Source organism: Lepidochelys kempii, chromosome 1, assembly GCF_965140285.1.
Source record: "Lepidochelys kempii isolate rLepKem1 chromosome 1, rLepKem1.hap1, whole genome shotgun sequence".
NCBI lineage: Eukaryota > Metazoa > Chordata > Testudines > Cheloniidae > Lepidochelys > Lepidochelys kempii.
In genome coordinates, this window is record NC_136380.1 from 29230117 (window position 1) to 29250442 (window position 20326).

At 40.9% G+C, this 20326-nt stretch overlaps 1 protein-coding gene across 4 annotated transcripts in view; it reads right to left on the reverse strand.

Moving 5' to 3' along the window:
* The window catches only part of SESN3 (sestrin 3), an 85023-nt gene that overhangs the window by 55087 nt on the left and 9610 nt on the right, over positions 1-20326 (reverse strand). Inside the window, exon 2 of one of the 4 annotated variants that reach the window (XM_073337658.2) lies at positions 245-356. The exons of the other annotated variants lie outside the window; for them this stretch is intronic. The gene's annotated coding sequence lies outside the window, so the exon portion shown is untranslated. The remainder of the gene's footprint in view (positions 1-244; positions 357-20326) is intronic. 4 annotated transcript variants of the gene reach the window in all.

The window sequence follows — 20326 nt, forward strand, 5'->3', positions numbered from 1 at the left end:
ATGTCTTGGTTTGGGTCTCCATCTTACACAAGCTCTTTGCCTATATGTGTGGTTTTTGGGGGAGAGAAATTAATGGTGTAATTATGCTAAATATAGGTTCATGAAAGCAATTATCTGTGGAAATTGCAAAGAATTTTCAATTGACTCCCCTTTCTATTTTATTCTTGGTTCTCTTATGTGTAGCTTCCATCAAAATACACTCCTTTCAGCTACAATGGAATAAGGAATAAGTTATCATCTTAACGTGATGCTGTTGCTCTTGGTCAGAGTTGTCCAGAGTCTACATTTGCAGGGCCTTGAAACAGATACTTTCTTGACAGTATTTCCGTATGACTTCCTGAGCCACCATAGCAAAACTGTTAAAAAAAAAATAAGTGTGTATCAAAAAAAAAAAAAAAAAAGCACTTTACATTAAAAAGCCTCAAGTAGTAACGTACTTATCTCTCCTTGCCCCTGCAAATCCCTTTTATCCATCACTATTTCAACATGGAATATTCGATTTCACAAATTGAGGCCATTGTGACACACTGTACCTCAAAATTGCACCCTGGAATGCCCATATTCACCACTGTGATACGATTAGAATGTTTTGTACAGAGCATGTCTTGTGAGGTATCATTTGGGAAGTCACGATCTGTTGGACATTACTATCCTGTTTAATCATGTGTGTTACCACTGTATGTGAAGTTATGCTACGTGTGCATATGTGTTACCAAAATCTGTTGTGTGTCTGGGAGACATCCACAGCTGGCTTTTTCGGAGCAACAATGGAGCAACTAACACCCCAAAGACAGATTTACATTAGGACTAACTGGCCACGTGCTGATGGTCCATTAAGGAGAATCTACTCTCTCAGTGCGCCCCTCCCGAAGTACATAGACAATGGAGACTGCTTAACTCACTGACTCAGCTGGGGATATAGAATATGTTTGTGACTGTATCTTTCCATGCCCATGGATTGGGGGATACAAACTGGAGTGTTTGACATCAGCCCAGAGCCTCCCTCCCTCCCCCACACCCCCAACCTACTCTAATGGCAACAAAAACGTTTGGAAGAAAATATTTTGAACTGGGGAGACTGGTCCCAGGCTGAGCAAAAAATTCAGCCTGGGTATTAAGAACTGTGAACTGCTTACAATGCTAGTAGGGTGAGCAAAACTGCTTGATTCAAATCTTGCTTAGTCTGAAAGTTCAGAATTTAGAGTGCAATTTTATTTCTTAAGTAACCAACTTTGACCTCTCTGTCTAACACTTATAATCGCTTAATTTTTCTGTAGTTAATAAACTTATTTTAATGTTTTATCCTTACTAGTGAGTTTGTCTAAAGTGCTTGAAGAATCTGCTCAGATTACAAAGGCTGGTGCATGTCCACTATCCTTTGACCAAGGGGTGAACTAATTCATGCACTTGCTTTGTTCAATAGAAGGTTTTGAGCAGTGTAAGATGGTATATTTCTTGGGTGCAGGGCATGAGGGTTCAGGGGGCTTGCCAGTGTCTATGTACAGTTCATAAGTGTCTTAGAGCAGTGGTTCACAACCAGCGGTATGCACACCCCTGGGTGTATGCAGAGGTCTTCCAGGAAGTACATCAACCCATCTAGCTATTTGCCTAGTTTTACAACAGGCTACATAAAAAGTACTAGCGAAGTCAGTACAAACTAAAATTTCACATAGACAATGACTTGTTTATACTGCTCTATATACTATACACTGAAATGTAAGTACAATATTCATATTCCGGTTGATTGATTTTATAATTATATGGTAAAAATGAGAAAAGCAGCAATTTTTCAGTAATACAGTGCTGTGACACTTCTGTACTTTTAAGTCTGATTTTGTAAGCAAGTAGTTTAAGTGAGGTGAAACTTGAGGGTACGCAAGACAAATCAGACTCCTGAAAGGGGTACAGTAGTCTGGAAAGGTTGAGAACCACTGTCTTATAGAGCATTCATGCAGCTTAGCTGGGTGTGTCCCTGCATATTGTTGGCCGAGAGTGCACAGCACCCAGAGGAGTTTGCTGCTTGCCACCAACACAGCACTGTGACAGACAGGCCAGGCTTGAGAGTTCAGGGGGTACAACAGTCCCACAGTTCCAGGTTGTATCCTGGGGGTCCATCACTGCCATCGCCTGTTCTGCCTACAAATTCTACTTCAACTTTAAGTGTAGTCAACTAAATTCATCTTATGATTTTCTACAGTTCCCAGAACCACAGTATCTAAGCACGGAACTTAATGAGCTGGATTCATCTGACATAACTTCATCAAATCCATGTTGCAAATTGTTGGAAACAGGGAGAACAAACATTTGATATAATCTAGGTTCCACTTTATTTGCGCTTTAACAAGCCTGAATTAACATCTGAACAAAAGTCTGACAGCAGTCCCAGTACAATAAAGTGAGTCCATTTTTAAATATGGATATAAATTAAAAAAGCTAAAGAACTATCAGGCAAACTGCTAGCCTCAGATGTATAGCTGTTAGATACAAAAACTTGGGGGGGGGGGGAAATCATCTAATCCATCTCTCAATTTAGCAAGATTGCTCACAATAATACAAGCAATGTTATGAGTACCCTATGAGCGCTGGAAAGCGAAGTGGCATTCACCCATCCTGCAAACAAAATGGCATCTTCCTACAATAAGACGACTTCCTAATGACAAGCTTTTTAAAATATTTCAAATATTCTAATCAAAATTTCAAATATCTAACAATAATCATTAAAAAGCATTGAATGGCAAGACATCATAAACCTCACAGATTTTAAGAAAGCACTTGACAGCCTTCACCGGAATTCACTCTGGATCATCTTTAGGTGTTACGGTATGCCAACAAAAAAGTAACATCAGGGCTTTACTTCAAGGTGTAATTTGCAGTAAAAGTAAATGCAGAATTGAGTGAATGGTTAAACAGACAATGGTATCAAATAAGGGTTTATCTTTGCACCTCTCCTGTCTGGCATCACCATTGACTTCCTTATGGGGAAAAAAAAGTGTACATGGATACAACAGACAGTACATGGCTTAACAATACATTTGAAGCTGAACTAACATGCAAGTGGAGAACAAAAGACTGTCCAGAATTGCAAAACAGATGGGGTTAATTAGTTATGAAAAAACAAATCTATTGAGAACACCGCCATCTCCCCACCCAAATAATTTGCAAACACCTAGATAATAAGACTATAGGGAATAGCCAGCATGGATTTGTCAAGAACATATGTCAAACCAACCCTATTTCCTTCTTTGATAAGGCCTAGCAGGTGGGAGGAAGCAGTAGACGTGATATATCTTGAATACAGTAAGGCTTTTGACATAGTCCCACATGACCGTTTCAAAAGCAAACTAGGGTCTGGATGAAATTACTATAAGGTGGGTGCACAACCGGTTGAAAGACCATACTCAAAGAGCAGTTATCAATGGTTTGCTGTCATACTGGGAGGGAGTATTTAGTGAGTCCTGGTTGGGGGGGGGCAGTCCTGGGTCTGGTACTATTCAATATTTTCATTAACGACTTGGATAATGGAGTGAAGAGTATGCTTATAAAATGTGTAGATGACACTAAGATGGGAAGGGTTACAAGTACTTTGGAGGACAGGATTAGAATTCAAAACTATTTAAAAAAATTGGAGAATTGGTCTGAAAATCAACAAGATGAAATTCAATAAAGAGAAGAGCAAAATATTTCACTTAGGAAGGAAAAAAAATCAAATCAAATGCCCAACTGCAAAATGGGGAATAACTGGCTAAGTGGTACTACTGCAGAAAAGGATCTGGGGGTTATAGTAATCACAAATTGCATACAAGTTAACATGATATAGCTGTGAAAAATACCAATATCATTCTGGGGTATATTAATACGAGTGTTGTACATAAGACACAGAATGTAACTGCCCCACTCTACTCTGTACTGGCGAGACCTCAGCTGGAGTACTGTGTCCAATTCTGGATGTCACATTTTAGGAAAGATGTGGAGAAAGTTCAAGAAAGCAACAAAAGTGATAAAAAGTTTAGAAAACCTGATCTATGAGCAAAGGTTAAAAAAGCTGGGCATGTTTAGTCTTGAGAAAAGACTACTGAGGGGGGAACCTGATAGTCTTCAAATATGTTAAGGGCTGTTATAAAGAGGATGGTGATCAATTGTTCTCCATGTCTTCTGAAGGGAGGACAAGTAGTAATGTCCTTAATCTGCAGCAAGGGAGATTTAGGTTAGATATTAGGAAAAACTTTTTAACTATAAAGGTAATTCAGCTCTGGAATAGGCTTCCAAGGGAGGTGTGGAAAACCCATCATTGGAGATTTTTAAGAACACGTTGAATTAATACCTGTCAGGAATGGTCTAGGTTTACTTGGTCCTGCCACAGCAGAGGGATGGACTTGAGGACTTCAAGGTCCCTTCCAACCCTACATTTCTATGATTTTATGACTGCTCAGTGACTTTCCCTAGTTCTGAGCCAAGAGATCCACAACCAGAGGTAGAGAGATGGGCAGCCAAATTGAGCGTTGATGTAGATCTGGGTACCTGTATTGCCTTGTCTCTTTTTAGTTTCCTGATTACACTTGGAATTCAAGGAATTGAAAGGAACACATACAGCGAATGACAACCAGGGAAAAAACAGACAGACATCTATCATAGAACCCGGGCTGTAACCTGCCCTAGAGAAGAATTTCCTGAATTTGTTGTTCAGGTTCATTGCCAAGAGGTCTATAATCGGGTATCCCCAATAACAGAAAAACCCTTGCAGGATTGGCTCCTTTACAGACCACTCCTGATGGCCTGCTGAGGGAGCTCACAACAGCGTTTCTCACACCCAGGAAGTGAAATCTCTCTTTAGGCAGAAGCCCCACAATTGGATCACCTCTTGGTACAGCTGAGTCAACCTTGTACCAGCCTTCTTGTTTAGATGATACACAGCAGTGGTGCTGTCAATCAGAACCTGAATCACCCCATTTCTGATCATGGTAATCAAAGTCTTGCTGACCCAACAAATGGATTGTTGCTCTAATCATTTATATGGAGGAAAGCCTTCTGTGGTGTCCAAAGTGCCTAAGTATTAAGTGGCCCCAGGTGGGCACCCCAACCCATGGAGAAAATACCTGTTATAATAATTACTGTTGGCTCTGGTGGAAAGAAAGTAACCATTCTGCAGATATTCTAGGAATCTATCCACTAATTCAGGGACTGAAGAGCTCGTACAGACAGATATTATCTGGACTTGCTGATTTGTGTGTTTGGACAACATACTGAGTAAAGCCAGGCTTACAGACATCGGATGTGAACTCTGGCATGCCGAGTCACATACATTTACAAGGCCATATATCCCAAAAGCTGGATGCAAGAATGCACTGTTGTCCTTGGGTCAGATATGAGGCTTTTCTACAGGTGGCTATGAACTGAATGTGTCCATAGGGAGGTAAGCCATTGTGAACCACTGAGATCCACTCTTATAAAATGTATCCATTGTTATTAGCCCCAGTGGAGAGAACAGATCTCTGATGACAATGTTGTTGTTCTGGATGTGAAGCTTCAATGTTCCTCAAACTAACCAACCATCTAGATATTTCCCTATCTGAACTCTGGAACGAAGCAGATGTATCACTATTACTGTCATACACTTGAATGCCTTTGGGGCTGAGGACAAGCTGGAGGATAGTACAGTGTACTGGCAGTGCACATTGCCAACCACACATTCAAGATACTACAGCCGGGACATATTGCCATATGTAAATAAGCATCCTGCAACTCAAGGGCAGCATGTCTATCTCCCAAAAGAGATAAACAGATGCAAGGGCGATGATTCTGAACTTGATTTTCTTGATTAATCTGTTCAGTTTTCTTAAATCCAGAACGGGTCACAGACCATCTCTTTTGAGAAATCAGGAAGAAGTGAGAATAGAAGCTTTTCCCTTTGTGTTGAGAAGGCATTTCTTCTATTGCTCCCAATTCCAAAAGAGCACTTCCTGAAGACGGACAGCTGTGTGAGACAGATCCCTGAAAAGGGACAGGAAATGTGGGTTGGGAAAGGAATGGGATGACACATCCCTCCTTTACTGTGCTGCACACCCATTTGTCTGATGCAGTCTGTCTATGCCCTGAAAAATTGCTTCTTTCACAAAGGGAGGTTCTAAATCCAGAAAAAGAGAGACATGGTCGGTGTGCTGTGCTCAATCACAATGTCAAAATGACTGCTTCTAAGTTGCCAAAGTCTGGTGAGAAGGACATGCTATAGAGAAGATGCTGCTGGGCAATGTCTCCTTCTACAGGCATCCTGAGGTCTCAGCTAGTAATATAATTGCCTATACTGCAATTGAGGCTCAAACTGTTTTCTCTATTACTGGAGAGTAAGATACCCAACGAAAGCAGAGGCACACAGGAATCCTAATATGCTCATGGCATCTTCAGTCTTTTAATAAAAAGCTTGGAGCCTTCAAAGAGAAGGTATTCTGTTGTGGTTTGTGACTCTTTAGGCATGCCTGAGGCCTGCAATCACAAAGAGTGTCTCACCAAGAAGGCTGTAGTCACAGAGCATAAAGTAGTGTCTAAGACACACATCTGGGCAGCGGTGTCCTTCAGAGACCGAAGCCAAGAACTTCCTCAGGAAGGCTGTCTACAAACTTTGTAATCTCTGTCCAATGACACCCTCATTTGCACGTGGGGGTAGTATAGGCCCTTTTACCATATAAAAGAAGTCTCATGTACTCCTGTCCTTCGAGGTAGTCTTACCCCAAGGCTAGCTTAAGAGCTTATTCACCACCAGAGTCTGGGACACCATGGGTGAAGAAAATCAAATTTCTGCAGGGTAACTTGATACTGTCTCTTCACATGTTTAGCATGTGGAATAGAGGCCAGGATTGGCTAAAAGGTCTCAGCAAGGTCTAACAGGGCCTTATTAATGGGAAGGGAAACCCGTCCTGCAGTTGGACTTTTCAGAATATCCACAAATGTGTGTGGATTGCCCTACATGCCTTCTGCTTTCATTCCTAGCAACGTGGTCACCCTCTTCACGAGATCTTGAAAGACTGTAAAGTCTTCAGAAGAACGTGACATATGACTCTAGAGTTATGGCCTCATTTGAGGAAAGATATTTGTAGATTCTTCCCAAGATGCCTCTTTCTCTGTGGGTTCCAAAACTGGAGGATGCTGTCAAACTGGAGGCAGATCTTCTCTAACAGACACAGGTGTTGGAAAAGGTGACTTTCTCCTGGATCGTGTGGCCAATGGAGATGTGGATGCTCTGGTAGCAGTCCAAGAGGCCCAATCTGGACAATGTGGGTAGTCCAGTCTTTGTACTGTCCATGATGATGCATAGCACACAAGCATCTTTCCAAATAATGTTCTTGCTCTGTAGAACAGGTGTGAGTGTCTCTAGAGTGTGACCTGTAAGGAGACCTGAAAGACCTTGAGGGAGAGAGGTCTATCATGCTCAGAGTCTGAAGAAAAAAATATAGCTTTCTTCAAAGAATGGAGGCACAGTTCCTATAGGTGTTGGTGGAAGTCTTGGGCACAGGTGGTACCAATGACAAAGATGTATCCATTGGACTCAGTGGAAGCAACTGAGGCAGATGGAAGGCAGACGGCTGAGTCAATGTCACCAATGCTGCTGGCAGCACCAACAATGCAGGCAGAACTGATGGTGTCATGGAAATAAGTAGTGTTGACATGGTTGAAGCTGCTGTAACTGGTAACTCCAGTAAATGAAGAAAGCGAGTCAAGGAGAGTGAGACAAAAGGTCTTTTGCCACAAAGAAAGTCCATTGTGTCAACAGTATAAATATCAGAGGCACGTGTTCTTCCGATAATGTCAGTGGTACCATACATAATGGCATCAGGGTTGAAGATCTCTGTGGTAGAGGAAGTAAAAGCACTAATTTTAACAGCCCTGCCAGAGAGTCAGTGCTGGCAAGCATCTGTGTTTGTGACTTTGGCCCTGGAGGACTTTTTAGAGGATCTGTCCTTCTCAGACAAAAAATGAGACTGATGTCTGAGATTCTCAGACAACGAAGGCAGCAGCAAAGGAAACTGTGGAGAGCAAGATGAACACTCTTCTCCCCCAGTTTCTGTTTTGGGGCTGGAGCAGCCAGAGAGGCACTCCTCATGGAAGAGGTCTCCATGCTTTCATGAACAAGGTCACTTTCTGAAGAGTTTTTAAATTAATGTACGTTAAGAATGAAAAAGCAAAGGGAATTGTCAGAAGAGAGGTACAAATGGGACACTTATTCTCCATATATCCCTTGCCCAAACAAATCAGTTACCTTTTGTTCCCATCACTCACAGGGATCAATAAGAAGGAACTGAGAGGGAGGCGGTGGACGTACTCGCATGCGCCACCTGCTGGTACAGCTGGCAAAAGTCTCCGACTCATATGCCTACATACACCTACAGTGAAATGTACATGTACACTTATCACTCAATAGGAGAACACAGTGATGTAAAAGATGAAAATCTAGAGAAAATTTAGACACATGTCTAAATGCCTTCAAAAGAAAATGCCTTGGGAAGATATTCTATTAAATATAGAACACATGCTTGGATTGGTCAGAGTTCATGTTTCTCTTATCTCTAAAATTATCCAGAAAAGAAGATGGAAATATCTGGGACATGTATTAAGAATGAAGCCAGAGCACCTGCCATTGGCAGCTAGAGGAACATGTAAAAGAGGACAACTGAAAGAATCCCTCTGAACAGTACCAGAGGATGAAAACTCACGGATTTAGCAGAGAGGACATCTAAAGCATGGTCCAAGATAGACTGGGATGACAGAGCCTTGGTCATGCCTTAAGTGACATTTGACAGAGCAGGAAGGATCAGAATCAAAAAGTTCAGGTTTTTTAATGTCTGTACTTGCATCTAATCATTTGTTTCAAGGTACTTTAACAAAGCAGAAATGAATTTCACACATCAAGTAGCAAACAGCACCAAAGGCACATACTAAACACCACTCTAAATTATGCCTCTGACTAAGTCTATGATATTGTGTTCAATGCACATCTACAAAGCTCAGTTAAAGTGTAGTTTGTTTGCTCAAGAAGCAAGCAAGCAAATATTTATGATTCTGTCCAGATTATTTTTCTGCTTTTATGTACATTCACATGTGTTCAACTTTTTTGGCAGTAACATTTCAATGACAAACTGCAGTTCTAATCTGAAAAATGATTAAAGTTAGAAAAGTGCCAATTTTCTGAAGAGATCTGTTCACAAGGATTCAAAAATCATATCCCTTTATTTACTGACAGTTTTACTATATTTTACTCTACTTAGCACCTCGAAGCCCAAAACAGCCAAGAGGAGGGATCTGAATTCTAGTCCCTTTTCCTGAATAGTCAGAATTGTTTACCAAGTTTCCGTGGCGTTGGAACAATTTTTATAGTGGGAATGCTAAAAGCCACTGAACAAAAATATAAACCCTATACATGATAGATACCACTTCAAGCCAGGGAACGCTACCACACCCCCAGCACCCACAGTTCCAGCACTCCTGCCAAGTTCCAATTATGACCATGCAACCCACTGAAGGTTGTACAGATGTCCTAGAGGGCCTCATCTGACCCACAAGGTGTTTTACTAATTAATGATCTGAAGGAAAGAACATAGCTTGACTGCCAAGGGCTTAAGTTTGAAGGGCTGGACGTTAGACCCCTTATTCGTAAAATGCGCATATTTTATTTGGAAGTCACAAGAGGACGTAAGTACACATCTTTCAGATACTGGGGAGGGGAGAGAGAGGGGATCCTGCTGATTGAAAGGCAGCTGTAAAAGAATGGAAGGTTAGACTGTATATTCCAAGACCACACAGTGAAGTAATTGGTTAATTGTACCTATGATATTTTCAGCTATGAAGTTAGATAGTGTAGACACAGCACTGTTATGGCTCTTGTTTCCTACCATAGTTCTCACAGCACCAAGCATCTCTTGGCATTTAAAACTAAATTGAAGAAATCTGTCTACTCTTGCTTTATTTTGCTTTTAAACCTGATCACTGTACTAGTGTTTTACTGTAAACCCCCAGCAGTTCTATGAAGACTGCTATATAACTGCAGTTTTTATTGATGCTTGCGTGGTCATCTAGCATTGCTTGCTTGTCTTTACCCAATGTTCAGCCAACTACTGTAAACCATTCAAACTGCTGTTTGAGTAGCATATTTGAGAGATGCTTTTTTGGCTACTTCTCCACAGATGTTCGGGTGGAAGACTGAGAAAGCATGGCACTATTTGAATAAATGAAACTGATAACGTGTGTCCTGGCCAACATAGTGTCTCAATAAGTCATAAGTCCATAGCTGTGCAAACACTATTGCTGAGTGAATACATACCGTCACATTATAAATCACAACCCCATCATCTAACTCAGAGGTGGGCAAACTACGGCCTGCGGGCCACATCTGGCCCGCAGGACCCTCCTGCCCGGCCTCTGAGCTCCTGCCCCAGGAGACTAGCCACCGGCCCCTCCCCTGCTGTCCCCCCTCCCCCGCAGCCTCACCTTGCCACCGGCACAATGCTCTGGGCAACGGGGCTGTGAGCTCCTGGGGCAGTGCAGCTGCAGAGCCCAGCCTGACCCGGTGCTGTGCTGTGTGGTGGCGGCGGCAGCAGCGTGGCCCAGCTCCAGCTGGGCAGCACAGCTATAGCGCCGCCAGCCACCGGTGCCTCAGGCAGTGCGATAAGAGGGCCCGGAGCAGGGGGTTGGATAGAGGGCAGGGGAGTTCGGGACGGTTGTCAGAGGGCGGGGGTGTGGACAGGGGTTGGGGCCGGAACAGGAGTTGAATGGGGGCAGTCAGGAAGGAGAGGGGGGTTGGATAGGGCAGCAGGAGGCAGTCAGGGGACAGGGAGAAGGGGCGGTTGGATGTGGTGGCGGGGGGGGGGGGCAGTTAGGGGCAGGGGTCCGGGCGCGGAAAGGAGGTGGGGGCCAGGCCACAACCCCCTCCCCTAACCGGCCCTCCATACAATTTCCAAAACCCGATGAAGTTTGCCAGTCCCTGATATAACTTGTTGCTGTCACTGGAAAATGCTTCAAAAGTACCTTTCATTTGCTGGGTGCTGTATAAAACCAAATTCTATTTGGAGACAGGAAAACATGACAAGAGCGGGTGGGTTTTCTAACAGTCTTTTAGAAAGCTTTTTATATGACAATTATGTCGATTTAAGACTGTGTGGGAATCCTCTTAAAAATAAATGAAGATGAACTCATCAAAATACGAGGGAAGACAGGAACCTCTAATCTCGGTCATTAAAAATGGGATGAGTGAGTTATATATGAGTTCAATTTTACAGTACCTCCCACAGCCAGCTTTCTGCTTATAAACACCCTTCACCTTTTGGAAAACATCTCTGAATTACCGAGCTTGGTGTTCCAAGCATGTCAGATATTTTATTAATTGCCAACTGACCGGATGTTACTCCATGTGCAGTGTACTTTTATCTTCTTTTGTACTAGCCACAGAAGTGATCATGATTTGGTTCAAAATTAATCTTGAACATTGGCAGATAATGGGTTAATTTGTATTAAGTGCCAACTATACAAGTATGTCAAATGCTTTCTTCCCTAGTCTTGCTGGATAACTCCTTGGAGGCCTCATATGTGGACTGGGGGGGGGGGGGGGGGGGTCCCTCGGCCTTTGACTGAAGAATTAAGGTGTTGAATTTTTAAGAAAGGCCTATTTTCTCCCAATTGCCTCTCAGGTATTAAAGTTAAATAGGTGTTAAAGATGGAAAACCAGTTTTAAACAGGTTTAATGCAAGTTATTCCTCATCTCTTCTATTTTTTCAGTCCTTCCCACCAATTAACTTTATTTTAAAGTTTATTTTATTAGCAAATGTTGATTACAAAGTGAGTAGTAGAATTACATAAGAATCCAAGAGGGCAGACAAAACAGCATGTTTAAAAAAGTTTTGAGGAAAAAATAAAGCTGGAGACAAAGCTATAACCTAGTTTAAGATATTTTGACAGATTCTGTCTTCACTATTATGGAGTGAGACTATTAATTTAAATCTAACTTATTTTAAAGGAGAAGTACACCCAACATGCTGTTTCAATGCATCTCTTTCCACAAAGACTTAAAATTTCCACTCAGGAGTCACATCACTTAAAAGACCCAATAAAAAAGGCATATGGTTGCAGATTCATCTACATTAAATTGACTTAAAACTAGTAGCTGGATATCTGTCCAGCCACCACAAGGTGTCTTATTTCTTGTACTACTACTAGAAAGTGAGTTAAGGAGGAAAAAAAATAGAATGGGAGAGTAAATTAAGTTCAATAACTTGGCTCCCCTCACCGATTAATGTAGTCAGTACTGCAGATAAATGTTACTAGTAGAAGTTAGAACCACAGCTAAGTCTGAAAAGCAAATCTGTTACCTTGTCTACAGCCAGAATTGGAAGTTGTGAGGATTTGGAGGTTCCCTGTGATAATTTATTGACAATATGTTGGCCTGATATATTGAGAGATTTTCTGGATGACTATATTGGTTTAACTCACTGGGAGGTTGCTCCGGAATACAGTCAGAAACAAAGAGTTGGCTCCAGATAGCCACCCATCAACAGAGAGACTTGAGAGTCTTTGAGAGACAACGCCAGAACTGTTAGCTTTGATAATTCTCACTCTGTCTCCACCCAACCTACAAAAATGGTTCTCACTAGGAATGACCAATGATCTTCCAAAAACAGGAGAACAAAAACACTCTGGCAGGATTTAAAGGACATCTGAGAGCCATCTGTTCTGGTGAATCAGACAGGGACCCATTGAGAGGGAGAGAGGGAAGGAAGGGGCATTCAAAGAAGTTAGTCTACATGCGCCATGAATCCTGTTTTAAAATTCCCCCCCCCCCCCCCCCCAAAAAAAAAAAGCTTTGCTCCCACTGCTAAAACAAACAATACTTTGGTTTTCAGACCTTTTTGGTCACTATGCACCACTGGTCACAGATTCCTGACAAGACGACTCTTAGGTGCCCCAATGCAGGTCAGACCTGCAAGTTAAGAATGGTGGATACACAGATAGCCCAGGTCCCAGTCAAAGAGTTGGAAAACTGGTAAATTTCATCCCAGGATACGTAAAGGCACAAGGCCTAACACTGGAGGCGGTGCACTCAGAGATCAGAAAGGGGACAGAGGTGCAGTAGTCCTGTAACCATGACCAGAGTACTCTGTATTTAAAAATTAAAATTGTATCTAAGCAAAGAAAAGTGGCCTGTGAAAATCTTTCCAATCAGGTTTAATTTTACATATCTGTTGTGTATGTAACAATTTTAAAAAGTTAACTTGACTTAGAGTTAAACACTATTGGTTTATATTAAAAACAGGTTTGCCCCAGTTTTCAGCCTCTAAATTAGGTATCAGAATAGTCTAGCAAAAGTTCAGTAGAGTAAGAAAGCCCAGATGCAATCTTTCAGAGATCAGGATTTACTCTGGCCAGCTAGCAGGTATTTGCATGTTTGATGCACAGTTGGATTACAAGACATGAATGTATTGTAGTACAGCATCATGTCAAGCATTCTTTCAACCTGGATGAGAGCCAACTATTTTGACTGTGTAGGATCCTGGTTTCATTAGAGATCTACATAACATTTCTAAATTCAAGACCAAATTACTATTTCCACTATTTGATCAACAAAGGAGGGGATTTACAAACTGAAAAATATTTCAAACAAATCTGAGGGAATGATTTTATTAAAGGCTTTTTCATTTAAAAGCATAACTATATTAAAACAGATTTAGAACCATATGTTTAAGAAACTCTTCAAATATATTAATGAGTAGCAAAGGGAATATAGTTAAAGTATGAAACGTTAAACATATTTACAAGTATACACTGTTAAATTGGGTCTGGTTCAGTATTCTGTATGGGTGCTTTCATATTTAATCATTTCCAAATGCCAAATTGATACGAACAAGAAAGAATACATATGACTTTCAGTTCTATTTGTTGATATTCAGTTAAAGTGACTCCAATGTAGTCACAGCACAGACACTATACATAAATTGATTCTGAGTACAAAGTTGGCAGTCCTTTAAAAAAAAAGTTTTAGATCAAGACAACTCATATTTTCTTTCCCAATCACTAACGCTATTTTTTGGCTGGTGGGCAACTCTACAGATTAAATAATTTAGGAATTAAAAACCTATAACGTGACTAAGTATCTGTGTGTGAAAACATTAGATAGTTGAAACAACGAGTCCTTGTGACACCTTGGAGACTAAAATTTGTTTGGGCATAAGCTTTCGTGGGTTAGGACCCACTTCATCAGATGCTTGGAGTGAAAATACAGGAGCAGGTATAAATACAGGATGGGGGTTGCTTTACCAAGTGTGAGGTCAGTCTAAGGAGATAAATCAATTAACAGCAGGATACCAAGGGAGGAATAATAGCTTTTGAAGTGGTAAGAGAGTGTCCCATTACAGACAGTTGACAAGAAGGTGTGAGTAACAGGAGGGAGAAATTAGTATTGGGGAAATTAAGTTTAGTTGAGCAATCTTCATGTCCACTCCTCCCTGGTCAGTGTTAAACTTCAGAGTTTATACTAATTGGACTTCTATGGTGTGAAATATAAAGATGAACCAAGTTCTTTTTAAACATTCTAAGAAAGTCAGTTATATTTCATCATTTTGATTTGAAGTGCACTAATCAAAATATATATTGTGTTTATGAATATTTAACTCAATCAGTTATAGAATCATAGAATATCAGGGTTGGAAGGGACCTCAGGAGGTCATCTAGTCCAACCCCCTGCTCAAAGCAGGGCCAATCCCCAATTAAATCATCCCAGCCAGGGCTTTGTCAAGCCGGACCTTAAAAACTCCTAAGGAAGGAGATTCTACCACCTCCCTAGGTGCATTCCAGTGTTTCACCACCCTCCTAGTGAAGAAGTTTTTCCTAATATCCAACCTAAACCTTCCCTACTGCAACTTGAGACCATTACTCCTTGTCCTGTCCTCTTCTACCACTGAGAATAGTCTAGAACCATCCTCTCTGGAACCACCTCTCAGGCAGTTGAAAGCAGCTATCAAATCCCCTCTTATTCTTCTCTTCTGCAGACTAAACAATCCCAGTTCCCTCAGCCTCTCCTCATAAGTCATGTGTTCCAGACCCCTAATCACTTTTGTTGCCCTTCGCTGGACTCTCCAATTTATCCACATCCTTCTTGTAGTGTGGGGCCCAAAACTGGACACAGTACTCCAGATGAGGCCTCACCAATGTCGAATAGAAGGGAACGATCACATCCCTTGATCTGCTTGCTATGCCCCTACTTATACATCCCAAAATGCCATTGGCCTTCTTGGCAACAAGGGCACACTGCTGACTCATATCCAGCTTCTTGTCCACTGTCACCCCTAGGTCCTTTTCCGCAGAACTGCTGCCTAGCCATTCGGTCCCTAGTCTGTAGCTGTGCATTGGATTCTTCCGTCCTAAGTGCAGGACCCTGCACTTATCCTTATTGAACCTCATCAGATTTCTTTTGGCCCAATCCTCCAATTTGTCTAGGTCCCTCTGTATCCTATCCCTGCCCTCCAGCGTACCAACCACTCCTCCCAGTTTAGTATTTAGTTATGAAAATCCTGAATTTTAAAAAGAATTATAAGTCAGTTCCCTATGGAAATTTTCTGCATCTCAAAAGATAATCTAAAGAACTATTCTATCCCTCATAACTTTTAGCCACAAGTCTGGATTTCTCCTTGCCTTTGTACTTAAAGACAGCATAGGTTTTTTTTTCTTTTTACATTTACAAGAATTGTTGGTCTAAACCTAACAGTGATCCATGGACAAATGGTAGCCTGCAGAGCCCTGTGTTATGGTATACAAGGAGCTTGAAGGACAATAACGCACAGGGCAGGTCTACACTACAAATTTACAATGGTATAACTGTGCCGCTGTTGCGCTTCTGGTGAAGATGCTCCAAGCTGATGTGAGAGAGCACTCCATCAGCTTAATAATTCTATATCCACAAGAGGCAGCAGCTACACTGGAGGAAGAAGCTCACCCACTGACATAGTGCTGTCTACACTGGCACTTAGGTCAGTATAACTACATTGCTCAGGGGTGTGAATTATTGACACTCTTGTGCAACAGTTATATTGAACTAATTTTGTAGCGTAGACCAGGCCGCAGGTTTTCCTGCTAGTTTCCAGCTAAAACACAGTAAGAGAAGTTAGAAATATATTAAGCACTTCCCAAATGTTACCTTTCCATGTAATCATTTGCTGTAGCAGTCTTAGACACTCTGCTAAGGGCACCCAGAACCTAAGCTACTGTGATACCTCTCTGCCTCAGCAAGGGAGAGGTTCGCTAGAGTTTAGACTGTATGTCAGGTCCCTGCCACACCTGTCTGTCTACCTTATCAACAAACTCTTTGAGACTGTACCAGGCTAAATCTTGCCTTGTCAGTAACATTCAGTGAACTCCAGTTCTAGAGTTGCTCAGAAATGTCTCTGCAGCAGCTAGTTCCTCTCATAGGACACTCTCAGAAGTTAGGTTCACTACCTCCAAAGATACAGCACACACACCAGCCTGTTGGCCCACCGTAGACACTATCCTAAACACAGCACAGAGATGGTTTATAGTAAAATTAAGAATAAGTTTTTTTAATAAAGAACAGAGATTTAAGTGATACTAAGCAGAGGTAATAAACAGTAAAAGGTTACAAAAACAAAACAAAAACACACTTCCTAGTGTCTAATACTTAACTTTAGCAAGCTACAATCTGTATCTAAATAGCTTTCCTCACATCAAGGTAGAAGCATCTCCAGCCCTTCCAGTAGGAGGATCCAATGTCACAGAATCAGAGGGTGCTGTCCCCTCTGTCCTTTAAGTGATGACTAACTAGAACGTCTCTTTACTCCCCTTATATTTCCCAAAGTCCATTATCTTTGTCTCAAGATCCCGGAAGATCCAGTGGGGATTCAGACTCCAGTGTCTATCTCGCTGTGCTCACCAAGCTGTTGCCTCTGCCACTTGACTAGACTGCTTTGTTTATCTTATATGTAAGTGTACCTTCATGATCGATGGCTTACAAAGCTTGACTCAGATAGGCAAATTTACATTCCTTTGTGTAAGACAAACTTGTTCATTAAGACTGCCCCCCAAAACATACTTTAGGAACATATTTCCAGCACACATAATAACTCCTTACAGGCCACCCATACATACATCACACAGTTATATTTATGACCAGTGTGTCACCAGTTTTTATATGATATCTTATACAATACATTTTATAGTACAATAATATTGTACACAATCAGTTGGTTCCACTGATTGTATTCTTTAGCAATTCTCTTGAGTGTCTGGGCCCTGATTGTCATAAGCCCACAGGGACATTATGTGATTAAAAACAGGAGTAGTAGTACAAATGGAAGATGTTTCAGAAGACACTCTTAGGATGAGGTCCACATTATGAAAAAGTCTGAAACCCTGTTTTAGACGGTGTTTTAAAGATACTTTGTAATTTTATTATTTTTTCATTTTGAAGGTATGTTTAAATTATTCTTTGATTACAGTATTCAGATCCAGTTCTCTTTACACCTCCCCAGATTTTTTTAAAAAAAATGCTTTTCCTTGAGACAGATCTCATGGAGTGGCCCTGTGAAAATGTTTCTTTTTTGCGAGTACAGTGCGAACAAAATACACAAGCTACATTTTATACTTCCAACTGTTCAGACAGTAATAACTTGTGTCCTCATGCAAAAGTTGTACCACTGTAACTACACAGGTACAGTAAAATGATACAATTATACTGGTATAGAAGTATTTAAACCAGTATAGCTTATTCCTGTGTGAGAAGGGGAATAAGCTAACTGCATCCAGACTAGAGGTTGTACAAATACAACTATCAGTTAAAAAAAAAAAAAAAAAAAGTAAAAAGAAGTTACACTCTTAACTGAGTTATACCAGTACAAAATTTGCATGCAGACCAGGCCTGTTTTATATATTGAGAAACTAAGTATCTGAAGAACTCAAACAATTATGGAGCTGGAATATTTCACAAAATAAACTAAGTGGCAAAAAAAATTATAAGTAAGATTTTAAAGACATGGAGTCCTCTTTCAGGCCAGAGAGTGGCAAATTCTTATTTGACAAAAGTGTATTATTTGCTTTGCATGTGCATCAAGTAAAGAAGCATGTGATATCTTTATCCTACTAGAAAATGAGTTAACTGGTAAGAGGCATCAGTGTGTCAATCACACAAATCTCCCCAAAATGGGTCCTCCAATCTCAGTAAACTATGAATTAGAGAAAATATGAATGAGTTTGAAGCAGTTTGAGCTAAGATAAAGGAAACTGTTAACCCGAGAGTTCTGCAGTAGCTTAACTATGCAGCATTACAGGCTAAAGACCTAGCTTACATTCATAATCTGCCCCAAATCCAGCAACTGAATAGCCAGTCACCAACACAGCTACACTCGTTCACAAGATAGAATCAGCATGGAAGTTCCATTGATGCTAGTCAGACTACTAGCAGAATTTCTGCACAGATCACAGCTTCCTCATCTGCATCAGGGCAGTTACATTGGTGGCTTGACACAGACTGCTAGAAGTAGGGCAAATTATGGATATAAACAAGGCCTACAGCATAGGCTTTCTTCTTAAAAATCCTTCAGTCTGCACTGATCAGTGAAACTTGATTGGTGGGACAAAAAGTTCTGCATAAACACTACTATGTACAGTATCACTTGAAATTAATTTAATTGAGCATATTGAAATATTGCAACTCCGTATCAATAGTTGCTTCTACTAAACCTTGAATATTTGGACAGCATGATCCTGGAGAGGTGAAATATTGCATGGGATCTAACCCAAGTTTACAACTCTTCATTTGCATTAAGAAGCCAATCTCAAAACGACTAAGCAGATTGGTGGGTTAAAACAGACATTTAAAGTAAATATTCCTTTAACAGTTTCTTTAAATTAAAGTATTCCTCCAGTTACCAAATCTCTTGAGGATATGTCAGTACTGATACAAGCATGGGACTTTCGTACAACAGTTTACTTTCTGAATGAAAGACTTTCTTTAGCCATCTATCAAGCAGCTGAACAATAAGCAGACAGAATCCCACTACTGATTTTTGGACATAACCTTGGTCGCTATCTACCTAGAGAAAGATGCTCCATAATGGAAATGGGTTTCACTCTTATGTAATTTCTGTTAAACGCTCTACTTAAGATGGGGTGCAGCAGCAAGTAAGCCAAGACGCAACCCCTATCTTATTCCGGTCTATTTAGAAGTTCACATGTAATGACCTTGAAGCACTGGGGGGCTGGGGCGGGGGAGGAAATCCTGCATTCATATGGAATATGGTCTTCAAATCAAAACACATGCCCACTCTGTACAGATTTAGTTTAAAAGTGAATCTTTAAAAACATTTTTAAACATGGCAGCCCATGTTACCACCAATACTAGTGCAAATGTACAGGGTAAAGTGCCAAAAAGTCCTTTATCTTGTGATGAATTTTAATAGGGAAAGCTAATTTTGGTTAGGAAAGAACATCATGAGTTTTTTCTCTAGCATGTTTAAAATATTGGCTCAAAGTTAACTATCTGACAAAAAAAATCCATTTGTGGATAATGCCTCTGTTCTTGTAACATAGTTCCACGCAATATTGCAGTTATCTGCCTAGCTTTTCTGCAAACTCTACCTAAGGTGGCATATGCCACCAGGCTCTATGAGGAGGAAACCCTAGTAAAGAGATTTTGAGATGGATGGGATTACAGATGCAGACTAGGAGAATCAAATATAAATTACCATTTAGGTCCCTACAGTGATGGTTAAGAAGAAGTCATAAAACTAAACTTCCTTCCTCCTATAATTTGAGCTTCTTTTCTGATGGGCAGGACTATAGCAAGGACAGACTTACCCACCCACAGAAAACCAGATACTCAGCCCCACAGAGTGAAACATGGCGTGTTACGATCTCTAATAGCCCTATTATCCATAGTGGAAATGGGATGCAGACAATAAATGCACAACCCAAACCACCTCAGTTAGCAAGATCAGGGTAGAATGGAGAATTCAACGACTATTCTCTTCCTCCAACTTCCCAAGCCACTCGAAATGAATATCCAAATAAAGAGCAGTTTTTGACCTCTCTCTAAAATAGAAAGGAGAAAGTTAATACTTAATTTCCAATGGACTTTTCTTCTGCAGATCTCAAAGTACATTCTCACAGTAAACGAGCATTAGCCCTGTTCTACGGATTAAGAAATCCCTGAATTTCTCTCTCAAATTCCCTGAAGTCATAGTAAAACTAACACTGCAGAGAACAAAACCCAGGTCTCCTAACTCAGTCTGGTGAGTTAATAGGTTATTGGTATGTTCTCCTATCATATCATATCACCTCCTAAGGA